The 27,912-nt window shown below is 39.0% G+C and overlaps 20 non-coding genes across 20 annotated transcripts; all 20 read right to left on the bottom strand.

Moving 5' to 3' along the window:
- Positions 1 to 496: 496 nt before the first annotated feature.
- TRNAF-GAA (transfer RNA phenylalanine (anticodon GAA)) lies at positions 497 to 569 on the bottom strand. Its single transcript has one exon. It is a non-coding gene; the product is annotated as a tRNA-Phe (tRNA).
- A 969-nt stretch (positions 570 to 1,538) lies between these two features.
- Positions 1,539 to 1,611, bottom strand: TRNAF-GAA (transfer RNA phenylalanine (anticodon GAA)). Its single transcript has one exon. It is a non-coding gene; the product is annotated as a tRNA-Phe (tRNA).
- Positions 1,612 to 4,290: 2,679 nt separating this feature from the next.
- On the bottom strand, positions 4,291 to 4,363 carry TRNAF-GAA (transfer RNA phenylalanine (anticodon GAA)). Its single transcript has one exon. It is a non-coding gene; the product is annotated as a tRNA-Phe (tRNA).
- Positions 4,364 to 5,333: 970 nt separating this feature from the next.
- On the bottom strand, positions 5,334 to 5,406 carry TRNAF-GAA (transfer RNA phenylalanine (anticodon GAA)). Its single transcript has one exon. It is a non-coding gene; the product is annotated as a tRNA-Phe (tRNA).
- Positions 5,407 to 6,162: 756 nt separating this feature from the next.
- TRNAF-GAA (transfer RNA phenylalanine (anticodon GAA)) lies at positions 6,163 to 6,235 on the bottom strand. Its single transcript has one exon. It is a non-coding gene; the product is annotated as a tRNA-Phe (tRNA).
- Positions 6,236 to 7,129: 894 nt separating this feature from the next.
- Positions 7,130 to 7,202, bottom strand: TRNAF-GAA (transfer RNA phenylalanine (anticodon GAA)). Its single transcript has one exon. It is a non-coding gene; the product is annotated as a tRNA-Phe (tRNA).
- Positions 7,203 to 7,959: 757 nt separating this feature from the next.
- On the bottom strand, positions 7,960 to 8,032 carry TRNAF-GAA (transfer RNA phenylalanine (anticodon GAA)). Its single transcript has one exon. It is a non-coding gene; the product is annotated as a tRNA-Phe (tRNA).
- A 756-nt stretch (positions 8,033 to 8,788) lies between these two features.
- TRNAF-GAA (transfer RNA phenylalanine (anticodon GAA)) lies at positions 8,789 to 8,861 on the bottom strand. Its single transcript has one exon. It is a non-coding gene; the product is annotated as a tRNA-Phe (tRNA).
- Positions 8,862 to 9,755: 894 nt separating this feature from the next.
- On the bottom strand, positions 9,756 to 9,828 carry TRNAF-GAA (transfer RNA phenylalanine (anticodon GAA)). Its single transcript has one exon. It is a non-coding gene; the product is annotated as a tRNA-Phe (tRNA).
- Positions 9,829 to 10,448: 620 nt separating this feature from the next.
- On the bottom strand, positions 10,449 to 10,521 carry TRNAF-GAA (transfer RNA phenylalanine (anticodon GAA)). Its single transcript has one exon. It is a non-coding gene; the product is annotated as a tRNA-Phe (tRNA).
- Positions 10,522 to 11,964: 1,443 nt separating this feature from the next.
- TRNAF-GAA (transfer RNA phenylalanine (anticodon GAA)) lies at positions 11,965 to 12,037 on the bottom strand. Its single transcript has one exon. It is a non-coding gene; the product is annotated as a tRNA-Phe (tRNA).
- A 619-nt stretch (positions 12,038 to 12,656) lies between these two features.
- TRNAF-GAA (transfer RNA phenylalanine (anticodon GAA)) lies at positions 12,657 to 12,729 on the bottom strand. Its single transcript has one exon. It is a non-coding gene; the product is annotated as a tRNA-Phe (tRNA).
- An 893-nt stretch (positions 12,730 to 13,622) lies between these two features.
- On the bottom strand, positions 13,623 to 13,695 carry TRNAF-GAA (transfer RNA phenylalanine (anticodon GAA)). Its single transcript has one exon. It is a non-coding gene; the product is annotated as a tRNA-Phe (tRNA).
- A 1,167-nt stretch (positions 13,696 to 14,862) lies between these two features.
- TRNAF-GAA (transfer RNA phenylalanine (anticodon GAA)) lies at positions 14,863 to 14,935 on the bottom strand. The gene has a single exon. It is a non-coding gene; the product is annotated as a tRNA-Phe (tRNA).
- An 884-nt stretch (positions 14,936 to 15,819) lies between these two features.
- TRNAF-GAA (transfer RNA phenylalanine (anticodon GAA)) lies at positions 15,820 to 15,892 on the bottom strand. The gene has a single exon. It is a non-coding gene; the product is annotated as a tRNA-Phe (tRNA).
- A 1,168-nt stretch (positions 15,893 to 17,060) lies between these two features.
- TRNAF-GAA (transfer RNA phenylalanine (anticodon GAA)) lies at positions 17,061 to 17,133 on the bottom strand. The gene has a single exon. It is a non-coding gene; the product is annotated as a tRNA-Phe (tRNA).
- An 884-nt stretch (positions 17,134 to 18,017) lies between these two features.
- TRNAF-GAA (transfer RNA phenylalanine (anticodon GAA)) lies at positions 18,018 to 18,090 on the bottom strand. Its single transcript has one exon. It is a non-coding gene; the product is annotated as a tRNA-Phe (tRNA).
- A 1,168-nt stretch (positions 18,091 to 19,258) lies between these two features.
- Positions 19,259 to 19,331, bottom strand: TRNAF-GAA (transfer RNA phenylalanine (anticodon GAA)). Its single transcript has one exon. It is a non-coding gene; the product is annotated as a tRNA-Phe (tRNA).
- An 884-nt stretch (positions 19,332 to 20,215) lies between these two features.
- Positions 20,216 to 20,288, bottom strand: TRNAF-GAA (transfer RNA phenylalanine (anticodon GAA)). The gene has a single exon. It is a non-coding gene; the product is annotated as a tRNA-Phe (tRNA).
- An 893-nt stretch (positions 20,289 to 21,181) lies between these two features.
- TRNAF-GAA (transfer RNA phenylalanine (anticodon GAA)) lies at positions 21,182 to 21,254 on the bottom strand. Its single transcript has one exon. It is a non-coding gene; the product is annotated as a tRNA-Phe (tRNA).
- Between the last annotated feature and the right edge of the window lie 6,658 nt (positions 21,255 to 27,912).

Here is a 27,912-nt window from a genome sequence, read left to right as displayed (position 1 = left end):
TTTTAATCCAAGTCAAGCCAGAAGTAACATATGTGATCACTTACATGCTGATGTACATATGTTTCTGCTCAACATTAGCAATAATGTGAAGAACATGCAGATAATGCAACCATGCTTAAAAGTAAATCATGGGACACTTTTAACCCCTTAAGGACACATGACGTGTGTGACACGTCATGATTCCCTTTTATTCCAGAAGTTTGGTCCTTAAGGAGTTAATCTAAGTCAAGCCAGAAGTAACATATGTGATCACTTACATGCTGATGTACATATGTTTCTGCTCAACATTAGCAATAATGTGAAGAACATGCAGATAATGCAACCATGCTTAAAAGTAAATCATGGGACACTTTTAATCTAATTCAAGCCAGAAGTAACATATGTGATCACTTACATGCTGATGTACATATGTTTCTGCTCAACATTAGCAATAATGTGAAGAACATGCAGATAATGCAACCATGCTTAAAAGTAAATCATGGGACATTGCAACCAATGCCGAAACCCAGGATCAAACCAGGGACCTTTAGATCTTCAGTCTAACGCTCTCCCAACTGAGCTATTTCGGCTTCCCGTTCATGTAGTATTTCGCTTTTGGAACGGCGAGCATATTCAAAAAAAAAAAACAACTCGGATCAAGTACAGAACAGATATAAGTTGTGCAAGCTTCAACATATACTGATTTACAGTGATTTATTAGAATGTTGAACCCACTGATGAGCTCCCAATTTCGTTGTTGAAGAGGATAACTAATGTGTGGAGCACGTTTTCCAAAAAATAAACGTTGTCAAAACGGAGATATTGAAAAGGACAGCTGATCTTAAAAGGTGAGACTAAGTATGTTTCAGAAGTTAGAAACCATTGCCAATGCTTGGGATTTAAGTCTGGGCATTTTAAGTTTACAGTTCTCCACTCCAATATTATCAAGTTATAACCACGACTAGGGATCTTCGGATGTGCCGGATAACATTCTTTCAACAGTGAACATTTTGATAGTAGAACATAGAAAATAAAGCAACAAAAAGATGCCAACGCCAAGAAGTTTTAATCCAAGTCAAGCCAGAAGTAACATATGTGATCACTTACATGCTGATGTACATATGTTTCTGCTCAACATTAGCAATAATGTGAAGAACATGCAGATAATGCAACCATGCTTAAAAGTAAATCATGGGACACTTTTAACCCCTTAAGGACACATGACGTGTGTGACACGTCATGATTCCCTTTTATTCCAGAAGTTTGGTCCTTAAGGGGTTAATCTAAGTCAAGCCAGAAGTAACATATGTGATCACTTACATGCTGATGTACATATGTTTCTGCTCAACATTAGCAATAATGTGAAGAACATGCAGATAATGCAACCATGCTTAAAAGTAAATCATGGGACACTTTTAATCTAATTCAAGCCAGAAGTAACATATGTGATCACTTACATGCTGATGTACATATGTTTCTGCTCAACATTAGCAATAATGTGAAGAACATGCAGATAATGCAACCATGCTTAAAAGTAAATCATGGGACATTGCAACCAATGCCGAAACCCAGGATCGAACCAGGGACCTTTAGATCTTCAGTCTAACGCTCTCCCAACTGAGCTATTTCGGCTTCCCGTTCATGTAGTACAGGGGTAGGCAACCTTTTAGCAGCACTGTGCCGATATAGGATTGTGACGTCCCGAGCGTGCCGGTCCTATTTTTTTTTTTTTTAAAGGTGTGTATGCTGCCGTATTCTGCTTGTGTTATTTTTACTGTAATTGCTTTTTATCGTTGTATTTGTGCGTATATGCAGGGCCGTCTTTAATAGTGACTGGACCCTCGGCAAAGCATTTGCTTGGGGCCCCCTGGAACCTGTCCCCCCTCCGCAGGCATGCAATCACGTCCTCCACCTCAACGCAGTGTCGGACCTAAAGTAGAGAGGTGCAAGAATTTTTGGGGGTCTCCCTGTTGCACGGGTGATTAAAAGGTGGGGATCTGTCGTGCAACTCCAGAATGCATTGACACCTGGGGCTCTACCATTTACCCATGTTTGCAGGTCTGTATTTAGCACTAAGCAGTTTTTGTGTGTTTAAATGTAAACAGGTTTTTTTTATGGGATGTGTTTGTATGTGGTGTTGGTGTGATTGCAAGCATGTATTTGTGTAGTGTTGGTTTTTGAATGCAGGGGTGTATTTACATATAATTTGGGTGTGTAACACAGACATGTGTTTGTACGTAGTGTTGAAATTTGAATGCAGGGGTGTATTTGTGTGTAGTGTTAGTGTGTGAATGCTGAGATGTATGCACATATATACACACACACACACACACACACACACAGACATACTGACGCACACACACAGATATACTGACACACACACAGACATGCTGACATACAAACATACTGACACACACACACAGACATACTGACACACATACTGACGTACACAAAGACATACTGACACATACTGAAATACAGACATGCTGACACACAGATATACTGACACACAAAGACATACTGACACACAAAGACATACTGACACACAAAGACTGACAGACATACACTTTAAAACCCACCCTCCAGTTTCCTACCTTTCCTGCTGGTCGCCTAAAGGTGTTGAAAGTTGGGGTCTAGCGCTCTCGACCAGCCCCCCTCCAATCTGCCTACTCTTTTTACCTGCGCGCTCCTCTCTTTGTGGGAGGAAGTGATGCGCGGCCGTCACTTCCTCCCAGCCTGCTGCCGAAAAGCAAGGGGCCCGCTCGCGCTGTTAAAGTGCCTCAGCGTGCGACCGGGTCCCTGCTGACAGAAGCCCACCGGGTGGTCCTTTGTGCATGGGCCACCCGGTGGGCCTCCTTAGTGTGCGGATTACCGGCCAGAGGGTTAGAAATAGTTTAGGCCAGCAGGGCTCACGGTGCAGCTGGCCAGTTTGCCCCGCGTTAAAGACGGCCCTGCGTATATGAGCTATTATATTGTATATGTTCATGAGTAGTTTATGGTATTGTGTATGATACATATGAATGTGAGATGTGTATGGGGGCTGCTTGTGGAATTGTGTGTGTGGATGGATATGTCACAGTGTGTGGGGGCTGTTTGGGGTATTGCATGTGGGGTTGTGTGCATGTATGTGGATTGTTAGTGGTGTTTCATTTGTGCGGATTGTGTGCATGTTTGTGTGTGGGCTGTCCATATTATTTGTATCAGGGGAGGGTTATTCTGCATTTCTGTGTATATCTAGCAGTGTGGGTGGCTTCCAGTAGGGACCAGGCCGGCCAGGTACATGTCAAGGACAGGAGCTGCAGCAGCAACTGCGAGCTGCTCTACTACAGTGTGGATTCCTATTCACAAGTGCTGGGAGGAGGTGATCTGAGATCACTACCTCTATGTGCCGCAATGCATAAATTGAGGATTGTCTTTCACCACCTTTTCGGATTAGCAGATATCTGAAGTTTTACTGGGACTCCTGATAGGCCAGAGCCTGTTTGGCTCTAGCAGCCTTGAGTGCCGTGCAAAGACACCTCGAGTGCCGTGCATGGCACTAGTGCCGTAGGTTGCCTACCCCTGATGTAGTATTTCGCTTTTGGAACGGCGAGCATATTCAAAAAAAAAAAACAACTCGGATCAAGTACAGAACAGATATAAGTTGTGCAAGCTTCAACATATACTGATTTACAGTGATTTATTAGAATGTTGAACCCACTGATGAGATCCCAATTTCGTTGTTGAAGAGGATAACTAATGTGTGGAGCACGTTTTCCAAAAAATAAACGTTGTCAAAACGGAGATATTGAAAAGGACAGCTGATCTTAAAAGGTGAGACTAAGTATGTTTCAGAAGTTAGAAACCATTGCCAATGCTTGGGATTTAAGTCTGGGCATTTTAAGTTTACAGTTCTCCACTCCAATATTATCAAGTTATAACCACGACTAGGGATCTTCGGATGTGCCGGATAACATTCTTCCAACAGTGAACATTTTGATAGTAGAACATAGAAAATAAAGCAACAAAAAGATGCCAACGCCAAGAAGTTTTAATCCAAGTCAAGCCAGAAGTAACATATGTGATCACTTACATGCTGATGTACATATGTTTCTGCTCAACATTAGCAATAATGTGAAGAACATGCAGATAATGCAACCATGCTTAAAAGAAAATCATGGGACACTTTTAATCTAAGTCAAGCCAGAAGTAACATATGTGATCACTTACATGCTGATGTACATATGTTTCTGCTCAACATTAGCAATAATGTGAAGAACATGCAGATAATGCAACCATGCTTAAAAGTAAATCATGGGACATTGCAACCAATGCCGAAACCCGGGATCGAACCAGGGACCTTTAGATCTTCAGTCTAACGCTCTCCCAACTGAGCTATTTCGGCTTCCCGTTCATGTAGTATTTCGCTTTTGGATCGGCGAGCATATTCAAAAAAAAAAAAACAACTCGGATCAAGTACAGAACAGATATAAGTTGTGCAAGCTTCAACATATACTGATTTACAGTGATTTATTAGAATGTTGAACCCACTGATGAGATCCCAATTTCGTTGTTGAAGAGGATAACTAATGTGTGGAGCACGTTTTCCAAAAAATAAACGTTGTCAAAACGGAGATATTGAAAAGGACAGCTGATCTTAAAAGGTGAGACTAAGTATGTTTCAGAAGTTAGAAACCATTGCCAATGCTTGGGATTTAAGTCTGGGCATTTTAAGTTTACAGTTCTCCACTCCAATATTATCAAGTTATAACCACGACTAGGGATCTTCGGATGTGCCGGATAACATTCTTCCAACAGTGAACATTTTGATAGTAAAACATAGAAAATAAAGCAACAAAAAGATGCCAACGCCAAGAAGTTTTAATCCAAGTCAAGCCAGAAGTAACATATGTGATCACTTACATGCTGATGTACATATGTTTCTGCTCAACATTAGCAATAATGTGAAGAACATGCAGATAATGCAACCATGCTTAAAAGTAAATCATGGGACACTTTTAACCCCTTAAGGACACATGACGTGTGTGACACGTCATGATTCCCTTTTATTCCAGAAGTTTGGTCCTTAAGGGGTTAATCTAAGTCAAGCCAGAAGTAACATATGTGATCACTTACATGCTGATGTACATATGTTTCTGCTCAACATTAGCAATAATGTGAAGAACATGCAGATAATGCAACCATGCTTAAAAGTAAATCATGGGACACTTTTAATCTAATTCAAGCCAGAAGTAACATATGTGATCACTTACATGCTGATGTACATATGTTTCTGCTCAACATTAGCAATAATGTGAAGAACATGCAGATAATGCAACCATGCTTAAAAGTAAATCATGGGACATTGCAACCAATGCCGAAACCCAGGATCGAACCAGGGACCTTTAGATCTTCAGTCTAACGCTCTCCCAACTGAGCTATTTCGGCTTCCCGTTCATGTAGTATTTCGCTTTTGGAACGGCGAGCATATTCAAAAAAAAAAAACAACTCGGATCAAGTACAGAACAGATATAAGTTGTGCAAGCTTCAACATATACTGATTTACAGTGATTTATTAGAATGTTGAACCCACTGATGAGATCCCAATTTCGTTGTTGAAGAGGATAACTAATGTGTGGAGCACGTTTTCCAAAAAATAAACGTTGTCAAAACGGAGATATTGAAAAGGACAGCTGATCTTAAAAGGTGAGACTAAGTATGTTTCAGAAGTTAGAAACCATTGCCAATGCTTGGGATTTAAGTCTAGGCATTTTAAGTTTACAGTTCTCCACTCCAATATTATCAAGTTATAACCACGACTAGGGATCTTCGGATGTGCCGGATAACATTCTTCCAACAGTGAACATTTTGATAGTAGAACATAGAAAATAAAGCAACAAAAAGATGCCAACGCCAAGAAGTTTTAATCCAAGTCAAGCCAGAAGTAACATATGTGATCACTTACATGCTGATGTACATATGTTTCTGCTCAACATTAGCAATAATGTGAAGAACATGCAGATAATGCAACCATGCTTAAAAGTAAATCATGGGACACTTTTAATCTAAGTCAAGCCAGAAGTAACATATGTGATCACTTACATGCTGATGTACATATGTTTCTGCTCAACATTAGCAATAATGTGAAGAACATGCAGATAATGCAACCATGCTTAAAAGTAAATCATGGGACATTGCAACCAATGCCGAAACCCGGGATCGAACCAGGGACCTTTAGATCTTCAGTCTAACGCTCTCCCAACTGAGCTATTTCGGCTTCCCGTTCATGTAGTATTTCGCTTTTGGATCGGCGAGCATATTCAAAAAAAAAAAAACAACTCGGATCAAGTACAGAACAGATATAAGTTGTGCAAGCTTCAACATATACTGATTTACAGTGATTTATTAGAATGTTGAACCCACTGATGAGCTCCCAATTTCGTTGTTGAAGAGGATAACTAATGTGTGGAGCACGTTTTCCAAAAAATAAACGTTGTCAAAACGGAGATATTGAAAAGGACAGCTGATCTTAAAAGGTGAGACTAAGTATGTTTCAGAAGTTAGAAACCATTGCCAATGCTTGGGATTTAAGTCTGGGCATTTTAAGTTAACAGTTCTCCACTCCAATATTATCAAGTTATAACCACGACTAGGGATCTTCGGATGTGCCGGATAACATTCTTCCAACAGTGAACATTTTGATAGTAGAACATAGAAAATAAAGCAACAAAAAGATGCCAACGCCAAGAAGTTTTAATCTAAGTCAAGCCAGAAGTAACATATGTGATCACTTACATGCTGATGTACATATGTTTCTGCTCAACATTAGCAATAATGTGAAGAACATGCAGATAATGCAACCATGCTTAAAAGTAAATCATGGGACACTTTTAATCTAATTCAAGCCAGAAGTAACATATGTGATCACTTACATGCTGATGTACATATGTTTCTGCTCAACATTAGCAATAATGTGAAGAACATGCAGATAATGCAACCATGCTTAAAAGTAAATCATGGGACACTTTTAATCTAATTCAAGCCAGAAGTAACATATGTGATCACTTACATGCTGATGTACATATGTTTCTGCTCAACATTAGCAATAATGTGAAGAACATGCAGATAATGCAACCATGCTTAAAAGTAAATCATGGGACATTGCAACCAATGCCGAAACCCAGGATCGAACCAGGGACCTTTAGATCTTCAGTCTAACGCTCTCCCAACTGAGCTATTTCGGCTTCCCGTTCATGTAGTATTTCGCTTTTGGAATGGCGAGCATATTCAAAAAAAAAAAAACAACTCGGATCAAGTACAGAACAGATATAAGTTGTGCAAGCTTCAACATATACTGATTTACAGTGATTTATTAGAATGTTGAACCCACTGATGAGATCCCAATTTCGTTGTTGAAGAGGATAACTAATGTGTGGAGCACGTTTTCCAAAAAATAAACGTTGTCAAAACGGAGATATTGAAAAGGACAGCTGATCTTAAAAGGTGAGACTAAGTATGTTTCAGAAGTTAGAAACCATTGCCAATGCTTGGGATTTAAGTCTGGGCATTTTAAGTTTACAGTTCTCCACTCCAATATTATCAAGTTATAACCACGACTAGGGATCTTCGGATGTGCCGGATAACATTCTTCCAACAGTGAACATTTTGATAGTAAAACATAGAAAATAAAGCAACAAAAAGATGCCAACGCCAAGAAGTTTTAATCCAAGTCAAGCCAGAAGTAACATATGTGATCACTTACATGCTGATGTACATATGTTTCTGCTCAACATTAGCAATAATGTGAAGAACATGCAGATAATGCAACCATGCTTAAAAGTAAATCATGGGACACTTTTAATCTAATTCAAGCCAGAAGTAACATATGTGATCACTTACATGCTGATGTACATATGTTTCTGCTCAACATTAGCAATAATGTGAAGAACATGCAGATAATGCAACCATGCTTAAAAGTAAATCATGGGACATTGCAACCAATGCCGAAACCCAGGATCGAACCAGGGACCTTTAGATCTTCAGTCTAACGCTCTCCCAACTGAGCTATTTCGGCTTCCCGTTCATGTAGTATTTCGCTTTTGGAACGGCGAGCATATTCAAAAAAAAAAAACAACTCGGATCAAGTACAGAACAGATATAAGTTGTGCAAGCTTCAACATATACTGATTTACAGTGATTTATTAGAATGTTGAACCCACTGATGAGATCCCAATTTCGTTGTTGAAGAGGATAACTAATGTGTGGAGCACGTTTTCCAAAAAATAAACGTTGTCAAAACGGAGATATTGAAAAGGACAGCTGATCTTAAAAGGTGAGACTAAGTATGTTTCAGAAGTTAGAAACCATTGCCAATGCTTGGGATTTAAGTCTAGGCATTTTAAGTTTACAGTTCTCCACTCCAATATTATCAAGTTATAACCACGACTAGGGATCTTCGGATGTGCCGGATAACATTCTTCCAACAGTGAACATTTTGATAGTAGAACATAGAAAATAAAGCAACAAAAAGATGCCAACGCCAAGAAGTTTTAATCCAAGTCAAGCCAGAAGTAACATATGTGATCACTTACATGCTGATGTACATATGTTTCTGCTCAACATTAGCAATAATGTGAAGAACATGCAGATAATGCAACCATGCTTAAAAGTAAATCATGGGACACTTTTAATCTAAGTCAAGCCAGAAGTAACATATGTGATCACTTACATGCTGATGTACATATGTTTCTGCTCAACATTAGCAATAATGTGAAGAACATGCAGATAATGCAACCATGCTTAAAAGTAAATCATGGGACATTGCAACCAATGCCGAAACCCGGGATCGAACCAGGGACCTTTAGATCTTCAGTCTAACGCTCTCCCAACTGAGCTATTTCGGCTTCCCGTTCATGTAGTATTTCGCTTTTGGATCGGCGAGCATATTCAAAAAAAAAAAAACAACTCGGATCAAGTACAGAACAGATATAAGTTGTGCAAGCTTCAACATATACTGATTTACAGTGATTTATTAGAATGTTGAACCCACTGATGAGCTCCCAATTTCGTTGTTGAAGAGGATAACTAATGTGTGGAGCACGTTTTCCAAAAAATAAACGTTGTCAAAACGGAGATATTGAAAAGGACAGCTGATCTTAAAAGGTGAGACTAAGTATGTTTCAGAAGTTAGAAACCATTGCCAATGCTTGGGATTTAAGTCTGGGCATTTTAAGTTAACAGTTCTCCACTCCAATATTATCAAGTTATAACCACGACTAGGGATCTTCGGATGTGCCGGATAACATTCTTCCAACAGTGAACATTTTGATAGTAGAACATAGAAAATAAAGCAACAAAAAGATGCCAACGCCAAGAAGTTTTAATCTAAGTCAAGCCAGAAGTAACATATGTGATCACTTACATGCTGATGTACATATGTTTCTGCTCAACATTAGCAATAATGTGAAGAACATGCAGATAATGCAACCATGCTTAAAAGTAAATCATGGGACACTTTTAATCTAATTCAAGCCAGAAGTAACATATGTGATCACTTACATGCTGATGTACATATGTTTCTGCTCAACATTAGCAATAATGTGAAGAACATGCAGATAATGCAACCATGCTTAAAAGTAAATCATGGGACACTTTTAATCTAATTCAAGCCAGAAGTAACATATGTGATCACTTACATGCTGATGTACATATGTTTCTGCTCAACATTAGCAATAATGTGAAGAACATGCAGATAATGCAACCATGCTTAAAAGTAAATCATGGGACATTGCAACCAATGCCGAAACCCAGGATCGAACCAGGGACCTTTAGATCTTCAGTCTAACGCTCTCCCAACTGAGCTATTTCGGCTTCCCGTTCATGTAGTATTTCGCTTTTGGAATGGCGAGCATATTCAAAAAAAAAAAAACAACTCGGATCAAGTACAGAACAGATATAAGTTGTGCAAGCTTCAACATATACTGATTTACAGTGATTTATTAGAATGTTGAACCCACTGATGAGATCCCAATTTCGTTGTTGAAGAGGATAACTAATGTGTGGAGCACGTTTTCCAAAAAATAAACGTTGTCAAAACGGAGATATTGAAAAGGACAGCTGATCTTAAAAGGTGAGACTAAGTATGTTTCAGAAGTTAGAAACCATTGCCAATGCTTGGGATTTAAGTCTGGGCATTTTAAGTTTACAGTTCTCCACTCCAATATTATCAAGTTATAACCACGACTAGGGATCTTCGGATGTGCCGGATAACATTCTTCCAACAGTGAACATTTTGATAGTAAAACATAGAAAATAAAGCAACAAAAAGATGCCAACGCCAAGAAGTTTTAATCCAAGTCAAGCCAGAAGTAACATATGTGATCACTTACATGCTGATGTACATATGTTTCTGCTCAACATTAGCAATAATGTGAAGAACATGCAGATAATGCAACCATGCTTAAAAGTAAATCATGGGACATTGCAACCAATGCCGAAACCCGGGATCGATCCAGGGACCTTTAGATCTTCAGTCTAACGCTCTCCCAACTGAGCTATTTCGGCTTCCCGTTCATGTAGTATTTCGCTTTTGGATCGGCGAGCATATTCAAAAAAAAAAAAAACAACTCGGATCAAGTACAGAACAGATATAAGTTGTGCAAGCTTCAACATATACTGATTTACAGTGATTTATTAGAATGTTGAACCCACTGATGAGCTCCCAATTTCGTTGTTGAAGAGGATAACTAATGTGTGGAGCACGTTTTCCAAAAAATAAACGTTGTCAAAACGGAGATATTGAAAAGGACAGCTGATCTTAAAAGGTGAGACTAAGTATGTTTCAGAAGTTAGAAACCATTGCCAATGCTTGGGATTTAAGTCTGGGCATTTTAAGTTTACAGTTCTCCACTCCAATATTATCAAGTTATAACCACGACTAGGGATCTTCGGATGTGCCGGATAACATTCTTCCAACAGTGAACATTTTGATAGTAGAGCATAGAAAATAAAGCAACAAAAAGATGCCAACGCCAAGAAGTTTTAATCCAAGTCAAGCCAGAAGTAACATATGTGATCACTTACATGCTGATGTACATATGTTTCTGCTCAACATTAGCAATAATGTGAAGAACATGCAGATAATGCAACCATGCTTAAAAGTAAATCATGGGACACTTTTAATCTAAGTCAAGCCAAAAGTAACATATGTGATCACTTACATGCTGATGTACATATGTTTCTGCTCAACATTAGCAATAATGTGAAGAACATGCAGATAATGCAACCATGCTTAAAAGTAAATCATGGGACACTTTTAATCTAAGTCAAGCCAAAAGTAACATATGTGATCACTTACATGCTGATGTACATATGTTTCTGCTCAACATTAGCAATAATGTGAAGAACATGCAGATAATGCAACCATGCTTAAAAGTAAATCATGGGACACTTGTAATCTAATTCAAGCCAGAAGTAACATATGTGATCACTTACATGCTGATGTACATATGTTTCTGCTCAACATTAGCAATAATGTGAAGAACATGCAGATAATGCAACCATGCTTAAAAGTAAATCATGGGACACTTTTAATCTAAGTCAAGCCAAAAGTAACATATGTGATCACTTACATGCTGATGTACATATGTTTCTGCTCAACATTAGCAATAATGTGAAGAACATGCAGATAATGCAACCATGCTTAAAAGTAAATCATGGGACACTTTTAATCTAAGTCAAGCCAAAAGTAACATATGTGATCACTTACATGCTGATGTACATATGTTTCTGCTCAACATTAGCAATAATGTGAAGAACATGCAGATAATGCAACCATGCTTAAAAGTAAATCATGGGACACTTGTAATCTAATTCAAGCCAGAAGTAACATATGTGATCACTTACATGCTGATGTACATATGTTTCTGCTCAACATTAGCAATAATGTGAAGAACATGCAGATAATGCAACCATGCTTAAAAGTAAATCATGGGACATTGCAACCAATGCCGAAACCCGGGATCGAACCAGGGACCTTTAGATCTTCAGTCTAACGCTCTCCCAACTGAGCTATTTCGGCTTCCCGTTCATGTAGTATTTCGCTTTTGGAATGGCGAGCATATTCAAAAAAAAAAAACAACTCGGATCAAGTACAGAACAGATATAAGTTGTGCAAGCTTCAACATATACTGATTTACAGTGATTTATTAGAATGTTGAACCCACTGATGAGATCCCAATTTCGTTGTTGAAGAGGATAACTAATGTGTGGAGCACGTTTTCCAAAAAATAAACGTTGTCAAAACGGAGATATTGAAAAGGACAGCTGATCTTAAAAGGTGAGACTAAGTATGTTTCAGAAGGTAGAAACCATTGCCAATGCTTGGGATTTAAGTCTGGGCATTTTAAGTTTACAGTTCTCCACTCCAATATTATCAAGTTATAACCACGACTAGGGATCTTCGGATGTGCCGGATAACATTCTTCCAACAGTGAACATTTTGATAGTAGAACATAGAAAATAAAGCAACAAAAAGATGCCAACGCCAAGAAGTTTTAATCTAAGTCAAGCCAGAAGTAACATATGTGATCACTTACATGCTGATGTACATATGTTTCTGCTCAACATTAGCAATAATGTGAAGAACATGCAGATAATGCAAAAATGCTTAAAAGTAAATCATGGGACATTGCAACCAATGCCGAAACCCGGGATCGAACCAGGGACCTTTAGATCTTCAGTCTAACGCTCTCCCAACTGAGCTATTTCGGCTTCCCGTTCATGTAGTATTTCGCTTTTGGAACGGCGAGCATATTCAAAAAAACAAAACAACTCGGATCAAGTACAGAACAGATATAAGTTGTGCAAGCTTCAACATATACTGATTTACAGTGATTTATTAGAATGTTGAACCCACTGATGAGATCCCAATTTCGTTGTTGAAGAGGATAACTAATGTGTGGAGCACGTTTTCCAAAAAATAAACGTTGTCAAAACGGAGATATTGAAAAGGACAGCTGATCTTAAAAGGTGAGACTAAGTATGTTTCAGAAGTTAGAAACCATTGCCAATGCTTGGGATTTAAGTCTGGGCATTTTAAGTTAACAGTTCTCCACTCCAATATTATCAAGTTATAACCACGACTAGGGATCTTCGGATGTGCCGGATAACATTCTTCCAACAGTGAACATTTTGATAGTAGAACATAGAAAATAAAGCAACAAAAAGATGCCAACGCCAAGAAGTTTTAATCCAAGTCAAGCCAGAAGTAACATATGTGATCACTTACATGCTGATGTACATATGTTTCTGCTCAACATTAGCAATAATGTGAAGAACATGCAGATAATGCAACCATGCTTAAAAGTAAATCATGGGACACTTTTAATCTAATTCAAGCCAGAAGTAACATATGTGATCACTTACATGCTGATGTACATATGTTTCTGCTCAACATTAGCAATAATGTGAAGAACATGCAGATAATGCAACCATGCTTAAAAGTAAATCATGGGACACTTTTAATCTAATTCAAGCCAGAAGTAACATATGTGATCACTTACATGCTGATGTACATATGTTTCTGCTCAACATTAGCAATAATGTGAAGAACATGCAGATAATACAACCATGCTTAAAAGTAAATCATGGGACATTGCAACCAATGTCGAAACCCGGGATCGAACCAGGGACCTTTAGATCTTCAGTCTAACGCTCTCCCAACTGAGCTATTTTGGCTTCCCGTTCATGTAGTATTTCGCTTTTGGATCGGCGAGCATATTCAAAAAAAAAAAACAACTCGGATCAAGTACAGAACAGATATAAGTTGTGCAAGCTTCAACATATACTGATTTACAGTGATTTATTAGAATGTTGAACCCACTGATGAGCTCCCAATTTCGTTGTTGAAGAGGATAACTAATGTGTGGAGCACGTTTTCCAAAAAATAAACGTTGTCAAAACGGAGATATTGAAAAGGACAGCTGATCTTAAAAGGTGAGACTAAGTATGTTTCAGAAGTTAGAAACCATTGCCAATGCTTGGGATTTAAGTCTGGGCATTTTAAGTTAACAGTTCTCCACTCCAATATTATCAAGTTATAACCACGACTAGGGATCTTCGGATGTGCCGGATAACATTCTTCCAACAGTGAACATTTTGATAGTAGAACATAGAAAATAAAGCAACAAAAAGATGCCAACGCCAAGAAGTTTTAATCTAAGTCAAGCCAGAATTAACATATGTGATCACTTACATGCTGATGTACATATGTTTCTGCTCAACATTAGCAATAATGTGAAGAACATGCAGATAATGCAACCATGCTTAAAAGTAAATCATGGGACACTTTTAATCTAAGTCAAGCCAGAAGTAACATATGTGATCACTTACATGCTGATGTACATATGTTTCTGCTCAACATTAGCAATAATGTGAAGAACATGCAGATAATGCAACCATGCTTAAAAGTAAATCATGGGACACTTTTAATCTAATTCAAGCCAGAAGTAACATATGTGATCACTTACATGCTGATGTACATATGTTTCTGCTCAACATTAGCAATAATGTGAAGAACATGCAGATAATGCAACCATGCTTAAAAGTAAATCATGGGACACTTTTAATCTAAGTCAAGCCAGAAGTAACATATGTGATCACTTACATGCTGATGTACATATGTTTCTGCTCAACATTAGCAATAATGTGAAGAACATGCAGATATGGCAACCATGCTTAAAAGTAAATCATGGGACACTTTTAATCTAATTCAAGCCAGAAGTAACATATGTGATCACTTACATGCTGATGTACATATGTTTCTGCTCAACATTAGCAATAATGTGAAGAACATGCAGATAATGCAACCATGCTTAAAAGTAAATCATGGGACATTGCAACCAATGCCGAAACCCGGGATCGAACCAGGGACCTTTAGATCTTCAGTCTAACGCTCTCCCAACTGAGCTATTTCGGCTTCCCGTTCATGTAGTATTTCGCTTTTGGAACGGCGAGCATATTCAAAAAAACAAAACAACTCGGATCAAGTACAGAACAGATATAAGTTGTGCAAGCTTCAACATATACTGATTTACAGTGATTTATTAGAATGTTGAACCCACTGATGAGATCCCAATTTCGTTGTTGAAGAGGATAACTAATGTGTGGAGCACGTTTTCCAAAAAATAAACGTTGTCAAAACGGAGATATTGAAAAGGACAGCTGATCTTAAAAGGTGAGACTAAGTATGTTTCAGAAGTTAGAAACCATTGCCAATGCTTGGGATTTAAGTCTGGGCATTTTAAGTTTACAGTTCTCCACTCCAATATTATCAAGTTATAACCACGACTAGGGATCTTCGGATGTGCCGGATAACATTCTTCCAACAGTGAACATTTTGATAGTAGAACATAGAAAATAAAGCAACAAAAAGATGCCAACGCCAAGAAGTTTTAATCCAAGTCAAGCCAGAAGTAACATATGTGATCACTTACATGCTGATGTACATATGTTTCTGCTCAACATTAGCAATAATGTGAAGAACATGCAGATAATGCAACCATGCTTAAAAGTAAATCATGGGACACTTTTAATCTAAGTCAAGCCAGAAGTAACATATGTGATCACTTACATGCTGATGTACATATGTTTCTGCTCAACATTAGCAATAATGTGAAGAACATGCAACCATGCTTAAAAGTAAATCATGGGACACTTTTAATCTAATTCAAGCCAGAAGTAACATATGTGATCACTTACATGCTGATGTACATATGTTTCTGCTCAACATTAGTAATAATGTGAAGAACATGCAGATAATGCAACCATGCTTAAAAGTAAATCATGGGACATTGCAACCAATGTCGAAACCCGGGATCGAACCAGGGACCTTTAGATCTTCAGTCTAACGCTCTCCCAACTGAGCTATTTTGGCTTCCCGTTCATGTAGTATTTCGCTTTTGGATCGGCGAGCATATTCAAAAAAAAAAAAACAACTCGGATCAAGTACAGAACAGATATAAGTTGTGCAAGCTTCAACATATACTGATTTACAGTGATTTATTAGAATGTTGAACCCACTGATGAGCTCCCAATTTCGTTGTTGAAGAGGATAACTAATGTGTGGAGCACGTTTTCCAAAAAATAAACGTTGTCAAAACGGAGATATTGAAAAGGACAGCTGATCTTAAAAGGTGAGACTAAGTATGTTTCAGAAGTTAGAAACCATTGCCAATGCTTGGGATTTAAGTCTGGGCATTTTAAGTTAACAGTTCTCCACTCCAATATTATCAAGTTATAACCACGACTAGGGATCTTCGGATGTGCCGGATAACATTCTTCCAACAGTGAACATTTTGATAGTAGAACATAGAAAATAAAGCAACAAAAAGATGCCAACGCCAAGAAGTTTTAATCTAAGTCAAGCCAGAATTAACATATGTGATCACTTACATGCTGATGTACATATGTTTCTGCTCAACATTAGCAATAATGTGAAGAACATGCAGATAATGCAACCATGCTTAAAAGTAAATCATGGGACACTTTTAATCTAAGTCAAGCCAGAAGTAACATATGTGATCACTTACATGCTGATGTACATATGTTTCTGCTCAACATTAGCAATAATGTGAAGAACATGCAGATAATGCAACCATGCTTAAAAGTAAATCATGGGACACTTTTAATCTAATTCAAGCCAGAAGTAACATATGTGATCACTTACATGCTGATGTACATATGTTTCTGCTCAACATTAGCAATAATGTGAAGAACATGCAGATAATGCAACCATGCTTAAAAGTAAATCATGGGACACTTTTAATCTAAGTCAAGCCAGAAGTAACATATGTGATCACTTACATGCTGATGTACATATGTTTCTGCTCAACATTAGCAATAATGTGAAGAACATGCAGATATGGCAACCATGCTTAAAAGTAAATCATGGGACACTTTTAATCTAATTCAAGCCAGAAGTAACATATGTGATCACTTACATGCTGATGTACATATGTTTCTGCTCAACATTAGCAATAATGTGAAGAACATGCAGATAATGCAACCATGCTTAAAAGTAAATCATGGGACATTGCAACCAATGCCGAAACCCGGGATCGAACCAGGGACCTTTAGATCTTCAGTCTAACGCTCTCCCAACTGAGCTATTTCGGCTTCCCGTTCATGTAGTATTTCGCTTTTGGAACGGCGAGCATATTCAAAAAAACAAAACAACTCGGATCAAGTACAGAACAGATATAAGTTGTGCAAGCTTCAACATATACTGATTTACAGTGATTTATTAGAATGTTGAACCCACTGATGAGATCCCAATTTCGTTGTTGAAGAGGATAACTAATGTGTGGAGCACGTTTTCCAAAAAATAAACGTTGTCAAAACGGAGATATTGAAAAGGACAGCTGATCTTAAAAGGTGAGACTAAGTATGTTTCAGAAGTTAGAAACCATTGCCAATGCTTGGGATTTAAGTCTGGGCATTTTAAGTTTACAGTTCTCCACTCCAATATTATCAAGTTATAACCACGACTAGGGATCTTCGGATGTGCCGGATAACATTCTTCCAACAGTGAACATTTTGATAGTAGAACATAGAAAATAAAGCAACAAAAAGATGCCAACGCCAAGAAGTTTTAATCCAAGTCAAGCCAGAAGTAACATATGTGATCACTTACATGCTGATGTACATATGTTTCTGCTCAACATTAGCAATAATGTGAAGAACATGCAGATAATGCAACCATGCTTAAAAGTAAATCATGGGACACTTTTAATCTAAGTCAAGCCAGAAGTAACATATGTGATCACTTACATGCTGATGTACATATGTTTCTGCTCAACATTAGCAATAATGTGAAGAACATGCAACCATGCTTAAAAGTAAATCATGGGACACTTTTAATCTAATTCAAGCCAGAAGTAACATATGTGATCACTTACATGCTGATGTACATATGTTTCTGCTCAACATTAGTAATAATGTGAAGAACATGCAGATAATGCAACCATGCTTAAAAGTAAATCATGGGACATTGCAACCAATGTCGAAACCCGGGATCGAACCAGGGACCTTTAGATCTTCAGTCTAACGCTCTCCCAACTGAGCTATTTTGGCTTCCCGTTCATGTAGTATTTCGCTTTTGGATCGGCGAGCATATTCAAAAAAAAAAAAACAACTCGGATCAAGTACAGAACAGATATAAGTTGTGCAAGCTTCAACATATACTGATTTACAGTGATTTATTAGAATGTTGAACCCACTGATGAGCTCCCAATTTCGTTGTTGAAGAGGATAACTAATGTGTGGAGCACGTTTTCCAAAAAATAAACGTTGTCAAAACGGAGATATTGAAAAGGACAGCTGATCTTAAAAGGTGAGACTAAGTATGTTTCAGAAGTTAGAAACCATTGCCAATGCTTGGGATTTAAGTCTGGGCATTTTAAGTTAACAGTTCTCCACTCCAATATTATCAAGTTATAACCACGACTAGGGATCTTCGGATGTGCCGGATAACATTCTTCCAACAGTGAACATTTTGATAGTAGAACATAGAAAATAAAGCAACAAAAAGATGCCAACGCCAAGAAGTTTTAATCTAAGTCAAGCCAGAATTAACATATGTGATCACTTACATGCTGATGTACATATGTTTCTGCTCAACATTAGCAATAATGTGAAGAACATGCAGATAATGCAACCATGCTTAAAAGTAAATCATGGGACACTTTTAATCTAAGTCAAGCCAGAAGTAACATATGTGATCACTTACATGCTGATGTACATATGTTTCTGCTCAACATTAGCAATAATGTGAAGAACATGCAGATAATGCAACCATGCTTAAAAGTAAATCATGGGACACTTTTAATCTAATTCAAGCCAGAAGTAACATATGTGATCACTTACATGCTGATGTACATATGTTTCTGCTCAACATTAGCAATAATGTGAAGAACATGCAGATAATGCAACCATGCTTAAAAGTAAATCATGGGACACTTTTAATCTAATTCAAGCCAGAAGTAACATATGTGATCACTTACATGCTGATGTACATATGTTTCTGCTCAACATTAGCAATAATGTGAAGAACATGCAGATATGGCAACCATGCTTAAAAGTAAATCATGGGACACTTTTAATCTAATTCAAGCCAGAAGTAACATATGTGATCACTTACATGCTGATGTACATATGTTTCTGCTCAACATTAGCAATAATGTGAAGAACATGCAGATAATGCAACCATGCTTAAAAGTAAATCATGGGACATTGCAACCAATGCCGAAACCCGGGATCGAACCAGGGACCTTTAGATCTTCAGTCTAACGCTCTCCCAACTGAGCTATTTCGGCTTCCCGTTCATGTAGTATTTCGCTTTTGGAATGGCGAGCATATTCAAAAAAACAAAACAACTCGGATCAAGTACAGAACAGATATAAGTTGTGCAAGCTTCAACATATACTGATTTACAGTGATTTATTAGAATGTTGAACCCACTGATGAGATCCCAATTTCGTTGTTGAAGAGGATAACTAATGTGTGGAGCACGTTTTCCAAAAAATAAACGTTGTCAAAACGGAGATATTGAAAAGGACAGCTGATCTTAAAAGGTGAGACTAAGTATGTTTCAGAAGTTAGAAACCATTGCCAATGCTTGGGATTTAAGTCTGGGCATTTTAAGTTTACAGTTCTCCACTCCAATATTATCAAGTTATAACCACGACTAGGGATCTTCGGATGTGCCGGATAACATTCTTCCAACAGTGAACATTTTGATAGTAGAACATAGAAAATAAAGCAACAAAAAGATGCCAACGCCAAGAAGTTTTAATCCAAGTCAAGCCAGAAGTAACATATGTGATCACTTACATGCTGATGTACATATGTTTCTGCTCAACATTAGCAATAATGTGAAGAACATGCAGATAATGCAACCATGCTTAAAAGTAAATCATGGGACACTTTTAATCTAAGTCAAGCCAGAAGTAACATATGTGATCACTTACATGCTGATGTACATATGTTTCTGCTCAACATTAGCAATAATGTGAAGAACATGCAACCATGCTTAAAAGTAAATCATGGGACACTTTTAATCTAAGTCAAGCCAGAAGTAACATATGTGATCACTTACATGCTGATGTACATATGTTTCTGCTCAACATTAGTAATAATGTGAAGAACATGCAGATAATGCAACCATGCTTAAAAGTAAATCATGGGACATTGCAACCAATGCCGAAACCCGGGATCGAACCAGGGACCTTTAGATCTTCAGTCTAACGCTCTCCCAACTGAGCTATTTCGGCTTCCCGTTCATGTAGTATTACGCTTTTGGAACGGCGAGCATATTCAAAAAAAAAAAACAACTCGGATCAAGTACAGAACAGATATAAGTTGTGCAAGCTTCAACATATACTGATTTACAGTGATTTATTAGAATGTTGAACCCACTGATGAGATCCCAATTTCGTTGTTGAAGAGGATAACTAATGTGTGGAGCACGTTTTCCAAAAAATAAACGTTGTCAAAACGGAGATATTGAAAAGGACAGCTGATCTTAAAAGGTGAGACTAAGTATGTTTCAGAAGTTAGAAACCATTGCCAATGCTTGGGATTTAAGTCTGGGCATTTTAAGTTTACAGTTCTCCACTCCAATATTATCAAGTTATAACCACGACTAGGGATCTTCGGATGTGCCGGATAACATTCTTCCAACAGTGAACATTTTGATAGTAGAACATAGAAAATAAAGCAACAAAAAGATGCCAACGCCAAGAAGTTTTAATCCAAGTCAAGCCAGAAGTAACATATGTGATCACGTACATGCTGATGTACATATGTTTCTGCTCAACATTAGCAATAATGTGAAGAACATGCAGATAATGCAACCATGCTTAAAAGTAAATCATGGGACACTTTTAATCTAAGTCAAGCCAGAAGTAACATATGTGATCACTTACATGCTGATGTACATATGTTTCTGCTCAACATTAGCAATAATGTGAAGAACATGCAGATAATGCAACCATGCTTAAAAGTAAATCATGGGACACTTTTCATCTAATTCAAGCCAGAAGTAACATATGTGATCACTTACATGCTGATGTACATATGTTTCTGCTCAACATTAGCAATAATGTGAAGAACATGCAGATAATGCAACCATGCTTAAAAGTAAATCATGGGACATTGCAACCAATGCCGAAACCCGGGATCGAACCAGGGACCTTTAGATCTTCAGTCTAACGCTCTCCCAACTGAGCTATTTCGGCTTCCCGTTCATGTAGTATTTCGCTTTTGGAACGGCGAGCATATTCAAAAAAACAAAACAACTCGGATCAAGTACAGAACAGATATAAGTTGTGCAAGCTTCAACATATACTGATTTACAGTGATTTATTAGAATGTTGAACCCACTGATGAGATCCCAATTTCGTTGTTGAAGAGGATAACTAATGTGTGGAGCACGTTTTCCAAAAAATAAACGTTGTCAAAACGGAGATATTGAAAAGGACAGCTGATCTTAAAAGTTGAGACTAAGTATTTTAATAGGAGATGGCCAAAAAGGGGTCAAAGTGGTTAATCATATGAGAGCAGAGTAAAGGACGGGGGGTAACCCACAGACAATTAGAGGTAAATGGGGAGAAGGAGAGTCTGATCTCATTGCCTATAATAGGATAATGTAAACAATTTAAAAACTGAACTAGGCTTTAATCATTGGTTTAAAGATGCCAATAGAAAAAGAGACTCGGCCGTCGCTGTCTTACTAGACCACAAGTCAATAGTGGCAGCTACGGTAGAGGGCATGAAGAGAAAAAATTCAAATAGTAAAAGTATAGTAAGTGGTACAAGGGTATGTACAATACAGAGGAAGAAAGAGAGAGAAGGTTAAATAGTAACAAAACCCTCACAAATAATGAGGGATGAAACTAAAGATAGGATGCCTGGGCAATTCTCGTCAACTGACGGCGAGAAGCCCACGCAATTTCTTAGTTGGATCTAGTTGGTAGGTTCCTGTGTATTGACAGGAGTATAATCTGTCGCATGTCCCGGGTGGTTGAACAACGTTAATATTGTACACCGTACTTATGTCAATGTATCGGGGTCTAGGATACAGTACAGTGTTAACGTCAGTGATTCAACTGAGGGGGATGCTGCTGCAGATTAGGTTTTGTGTATCAATAGTGGTATACACTGTAGCATGTCCCCGGAGGTCAAATCTGAATCTTCACATACACTGTATTTGTGTCAGAGTGTGAGACACAATATGCAATATAATGTCTTGTGATACAATTTGACTGAGGAGGGATATTGCTACAGAGAAAGTATAACTTGTTCCTATCACAGCGGGTAAGTCTGTAGTCAGGGTTGTATGCCGAGGAGTGTGTGTCCAACAGCGCATACATGTGTCTAAGTCCGTTATGAGGAGTCAGGAGTTCGCTTTATCGGTAGCAGAAATATCTACCATAAATGCCTATAGCGATGATACCGTGATGGCTAGTGACCTGGGTCGACAGGATCTCAAATGTATAGGTAGAGATAGTAAGAGAAAGGTGCCTTCGAGGGTACCCGGTATAGGAAAGGAGGATAAGAAAGTTTGACTGCTAGAGAACTAACAAACTGACCCCTTAGTTTACGGAAAGGTACTGGGCTACAGAATTCCTTGCTGACACCTGTTGTGTATCTTGGTCGATATGTGTCTCTGACTGTTCGTCCGCTGTCTCCCCATAGCGAGTAAGTAACAGCGGTAAAGTTAAGTGTCGGGGGGGAGAGGAGATGACGAGAGACACGGCAGGCAGGGTCGGAAGGATATGATGATAGGAACAAAACAATCGTCGCGCCCCGACGCGCGTTTCGCCTTGCTTCAAAGGCTCATCAGGGGGAAATGATTTCCCGTCATGCTGGGGTTTAAAAAGGGGGCCGTCCCTGCATTTGATTGGTTTGCCGATTTGTGCAGGGAGTATGGTGGCCGAAATGGCTGAAAAAGGTTTAGGAGAAGCCTAAATCCTTAAATATATAGGACTGGCTGGACAGCCTAAGTCCAAGCATTTTTTCTCTTCATGCCCTCTACCGTAGCTGCCACTATTGACTTGTGGTCTAGTAAGACAGCGACGGCCGAGTCTCTTTTTCTATTGGCATCTTTAAACCAATGATTAAAGCCTAGTTCAGTTTTTAAATTGTTTACATTATCCTATTATAGGCAATGAGATCAGACTCTCCTTCTCCCCATTTACCTCTAATTGTCTGTGGGTTACCCCCCGTCCTTTACTCTGCTCTCATATGATTAACCACTTTGACCCCTTTTTGGCCATCTCCTATTAAAACTCTATTTCTCAAGGTTTCAATACCTCCTCTGGCCATCTTATTTGACAACAATTTATTTACTAAAAAAATATTTTTCGACTTGTCATATAGCATCTATCTAATCAATGGCTGACGTCCTCGACAGACTAATAGACCCAAGCCTTGGACAAGAGGAGATCGTTAATGTCTTCTCAATTAACCCACTATCTGTACAAAACGTTACTAGTAGCAACATCAATACAGCCTTTTTCGAGATACAAAAATCATATCAGGACCAAATAAAAAGCTTCTGGGAGCTTACAAGCCTTAAGCAATACCTAGAACAAAAATTAGTCCCTAGAGGACTGCGCCCTGATATTTTACTACCCGACAAAGTCCAAACGGAGGAGCAGCTCAGTGAATGGAACACTATTCTACTGGACTGCTCCTTCAAACTAATGGACTTCCTGATCAGACTAGAATCAAATAACTTTGAATTGGTGAACACAAAACTTAAAGAGGATATCACTCTGATCAAAAAACACAAAACCGATGACCTATATGTTCGGATGGAAACCAAACTGCAGCAAAATATTAACAATTTCCGACATCTTCTAAAGATAAAAAAACACACCCAATTTCAAAGGGACTTTAAAGACTTTAAGAACGGGAAAATCTTTAGACAAACCAGCAGATACCCAAGACGTAAAAACTCCAATAGAGGCTCGTCCTCGGGTGAGACGGACTGGTCAGATCAGGATCAGCCACCACAAACCAGACGTAGAACTCCCAATAATCGGAACAAAGAACACATTAGGGACCTTAGTTCCCAACCTAACTATAACAGGAGTATCTTGAAGATCCCCGATAAAGCAGTATCATTCTTAGATATACCAATCCCCACTGACATCAATAACTCTCAAACCACCACCTCCAGTATATCGAACTCTTTTTTAGAACAGGACCAGCCACGCCAACAAAGAGGCCGTTTGAGGGACAGGGATCGGTGGGCCTACAAGAACCAGAGTCGGACACAGAGGCCCTAGCCTCCAATAAGATAATCAACCTGTCCACTTTTCAACTATCTACCCATCATATCACCCTGTTAAACAGAGGTCTGTCCTTTGTACCAACACCCTCCTGTAATAACTTTAACTGGTCCAAAGACGTGAACCTGTTCGGTAGAAAGTTAGCTCTCAACATAATGCATGCCAAAAAGAACTCCACAGAAGCCAACGAATTGGGTTTGTCACTAAAAGATTATGAACTCACTAAAACGTTAGAGAGCCTTGCAGAAGAAAATAACCCTGCAAGACCTCTGACAGACTTTAAACCTCAGAGTTACTTCACTCCAAACTTTATTGACACCCCACACGTTGACCTGTTTGTACAAATGTCACTACAAGAATTTGACAATACTAACAACCCACCCCTAGAAAAGAATTTGAGTTACTGTGAGTGTAAAGCCCTAAAAGAACTCAAAGGACTAGAGGATGTGATAATTAAACCAGCGGATAAGGGCGGGAACATCGTCCTTATGAACCGCCCAGATTACATCAAAATGTGCATGTCACACCTTGAGGACACCACACATTACAGGACCCTCCCTTCAGATCCCACCACTAAGTTTTTAGGCGAACTAAAAACTTTACTTCAAGACGCCCTTGACGAACAAGTGATCTGTAAGGACGAGTTCAGATTCCTAACACCTCTAAATCCGACAATTGCGACATTCTACTGTCTGCCAAAGGTCCACAAGGGCTCCAGACCTCCCCCAGGCAGACCCATCGTATCCGGCAATAATTGCCTAACTGAATCCCTCAGTAAATTTATAGACAGAATTCTGCATCCTATGGTATGCACACTACCCTCTTACCTACAAGACACCAAGTCAACCTTAATAGCATTGCAAAACATGAGAGTTCCACCTTATACCCAATTGGCAAGTCTTGATGTCGTATCACTATACACTAATATCCCGCACGACATCGGGCTAAAGGCATGTAAATTTTTCTTGGAGAACACCACATATGATAACAAACAGAAAAATTTCATCCTGTCATCCCTGGAATTCATCCTCAAACACAACTACTTCATGTTCGATGGACGTTATTACCTACAAATCTCCGGGACAGCCATGGGGACAGCCTGTGCACCCACCTACGCCAACCTCTTCCTGGGGTGGTGGGAGCAACATGTCGTCATGACACCAGAATATAGCCGCTTTTATGAATATGTTCTGAGCTGGCATCGATACATTGATGACATGTTGCTATTTTGGACAGGCTCTGTCCCCATGTTTGAGGATTTTGTTGAAGCTCTCAACATAAATGATGTTAACCTTAAACTAACACATGTAATAGACGAACACGAATTGGTATTCTTAGATTTAAAAATTCTACTGGAACAAGATGGCTCAATAGAAACAGAACTGTTTAGAAAAACAACAGCGACTAACAGTCTGTTACATTGGAAAAGCCACCACCCGTATAGATTGAAAGAATCTATCCCTTTCAGCCAATACTTGCGAGCCAGACGTAACTGTTCTGTTGAACAAACATTCTATAATGAATGCAAGATTCTGAAGTACCGATTTAAGGAACTTGGCTACCCGAATCGTGTCCTCAAACGCGCTTTTCAGAGGGTCTGCAGTATCGACAGACACACTAGCCTTCATTCCTCCAAACCAAAAGATGACAGCAAGGCCCCACGATGTATTGCCACATTTGATCAAGGCTGGGGTCCGATGTCACAAGTCCTCAAGAAAAACTGGCCGATACTTCTGCACAATACAGAACTTCAACAGATATTACCCAAATACCCATCATTAACAGCACGGCGATCAACCAATCTACAGGACCAACTGGTCCACAGCCATCTGTCATCCTCTACATCACCATCGAATTGGCTATCCAACACAAAAGGGACGTATAAGTGCGGACATTGCAAGGCTTGTCAATACATTCTACCTTCCAAATTCACCACATCAACCCAAACTAAAATCAAAATTGAGACCAACGCTCTTGTTAACTGCAGCTCTACAAGAGTGATCTACCTGATCACCTGCAGGTGTGGTGCACAATATATTGGCAAAACCTTTCAACAGCTTAGACGGAGGATTCTGCAGCATATAACATCTATCAAGAATACCATCACGCCTACTCCGATTGCAAGACATATCCTCAATTTCCATAATGGGAATCCTGATAACTTAAGATTCCAGGTAATTGAGAAACTACTACCGAATCCGCGGAAGGGCGACTTCAACAAAACCTTACTCAGAAAAGAATCACAATGGATCTTCTCCTTCAAGACGTTGACCCCTCTGGGCTTGAATGAGGAGTTTAACTACACGGCATTCATACATCAATAATATTAACACCAATATTTATTGTGGTACCTAACACTCCAGACAGGTTCCTCTTGAATTCCGTCAGCTGTTCAGTTATCTGACAACAATGGTTTACCTCTTGGCCACATTTCAGCATGTAACATTGTGTATTCTGTTTATGACACTCAAACTTAACCACCAAACTGCCTCAACGATATCCAGTACGCTCACCATTGTTTGGGCACCTCTACCATACTACTGTACCCACCAGGCAGATATCCCTATCTCTAAACCAAGGATATCATTATCCCAGGATATCACTAGCCCCTCAAGTTTGAGCGGAACTTATCTAACTTCACGGATCTTGTATCCACGACTTATGCCACCCAACCGGCATACTAGGCGTCCGTACCATTTCACCAGACAACTTTTAACCGTACAGGTATCTCTATGTACCTGCAACAAGCTACGAATATGTATTATTATTTTTGACACTTAATACTCCAGACAGGTCCCCTTTCGTATTCCGTATGGTTGCCTAGTTACCCTACAAGAATGAATCACTTCCTTTGTGCATCTCAGCATGTAACATTATGTATTCTGTCTATGACACCAAAATTTAACCACCAAACTGCCTTAACGATATTCTGAACTCTCATTAGTGATTGGGCATCTCCACCAGACTACTGCACCCACCATGCAGATATCCCTATCCCTACACTATAGATATGATCACCCTTGGACATCATGAGCCCCTTCGATTTAGTGGGACTCACCTGACTCTACGGGTCTCGCATCCAGAATTTATGCCATTCAACCGGCGAATTAGGCGTCCGCACCATACCACCGGACAATATTCAACTGTGCATGTACCTCCATTTACCCGCAACAAGCTACCTTTAGCTAGTGATCCGTACACACCAATTCGGACAAATTGAAAACCCTAAGTACACATGCACCTTTACTGGAGTACCGTTAAAACAGTAACCCACTAAGACTATCGTCACCCCTATGACGATTAGTCACCTGAATATCCCCTACATTGGCTAACACACCAATAAACTCGAGTCCACTGATGCTTGGACTTAGGCTGTCCAGCCAGTCCTATATATTTAAGGATTTAGGCTTCTCCTAAACCTTTTTCAGCCATTTCGGCCACCATACTCCCTGCACAAATCGGCAAACCAATCAAATGCAGGGACGGCCCCTTTTTAAACCCCAGCATGACGGGAAATCATTTCCCCCTGATGAGCCTTTGAAGCAAGGCGAAACGCGCGTCGGGGCGCGACGATTGTTTTGTTCCTATCATCATATCC

Source organism: Pelobates fuscus, chromosome 6, assembly GCF_036172605.1.
Source record: "Pelobates fuscus isolate aPelFus1 chromosome 6, aPelFus1.pri, whole genome shotgun sequence".
NCBI classification, from domain to species: Eukaryota; Metazoa; Chordata; class Amphibia; order Anura; family Pelobatidae; genus Pelobates; species Pelobates fuscus.
Note: the sequence above shows the minus strand (reverse complement) of the source record. Positions and strands in the feature narration are given on the sequence as shown.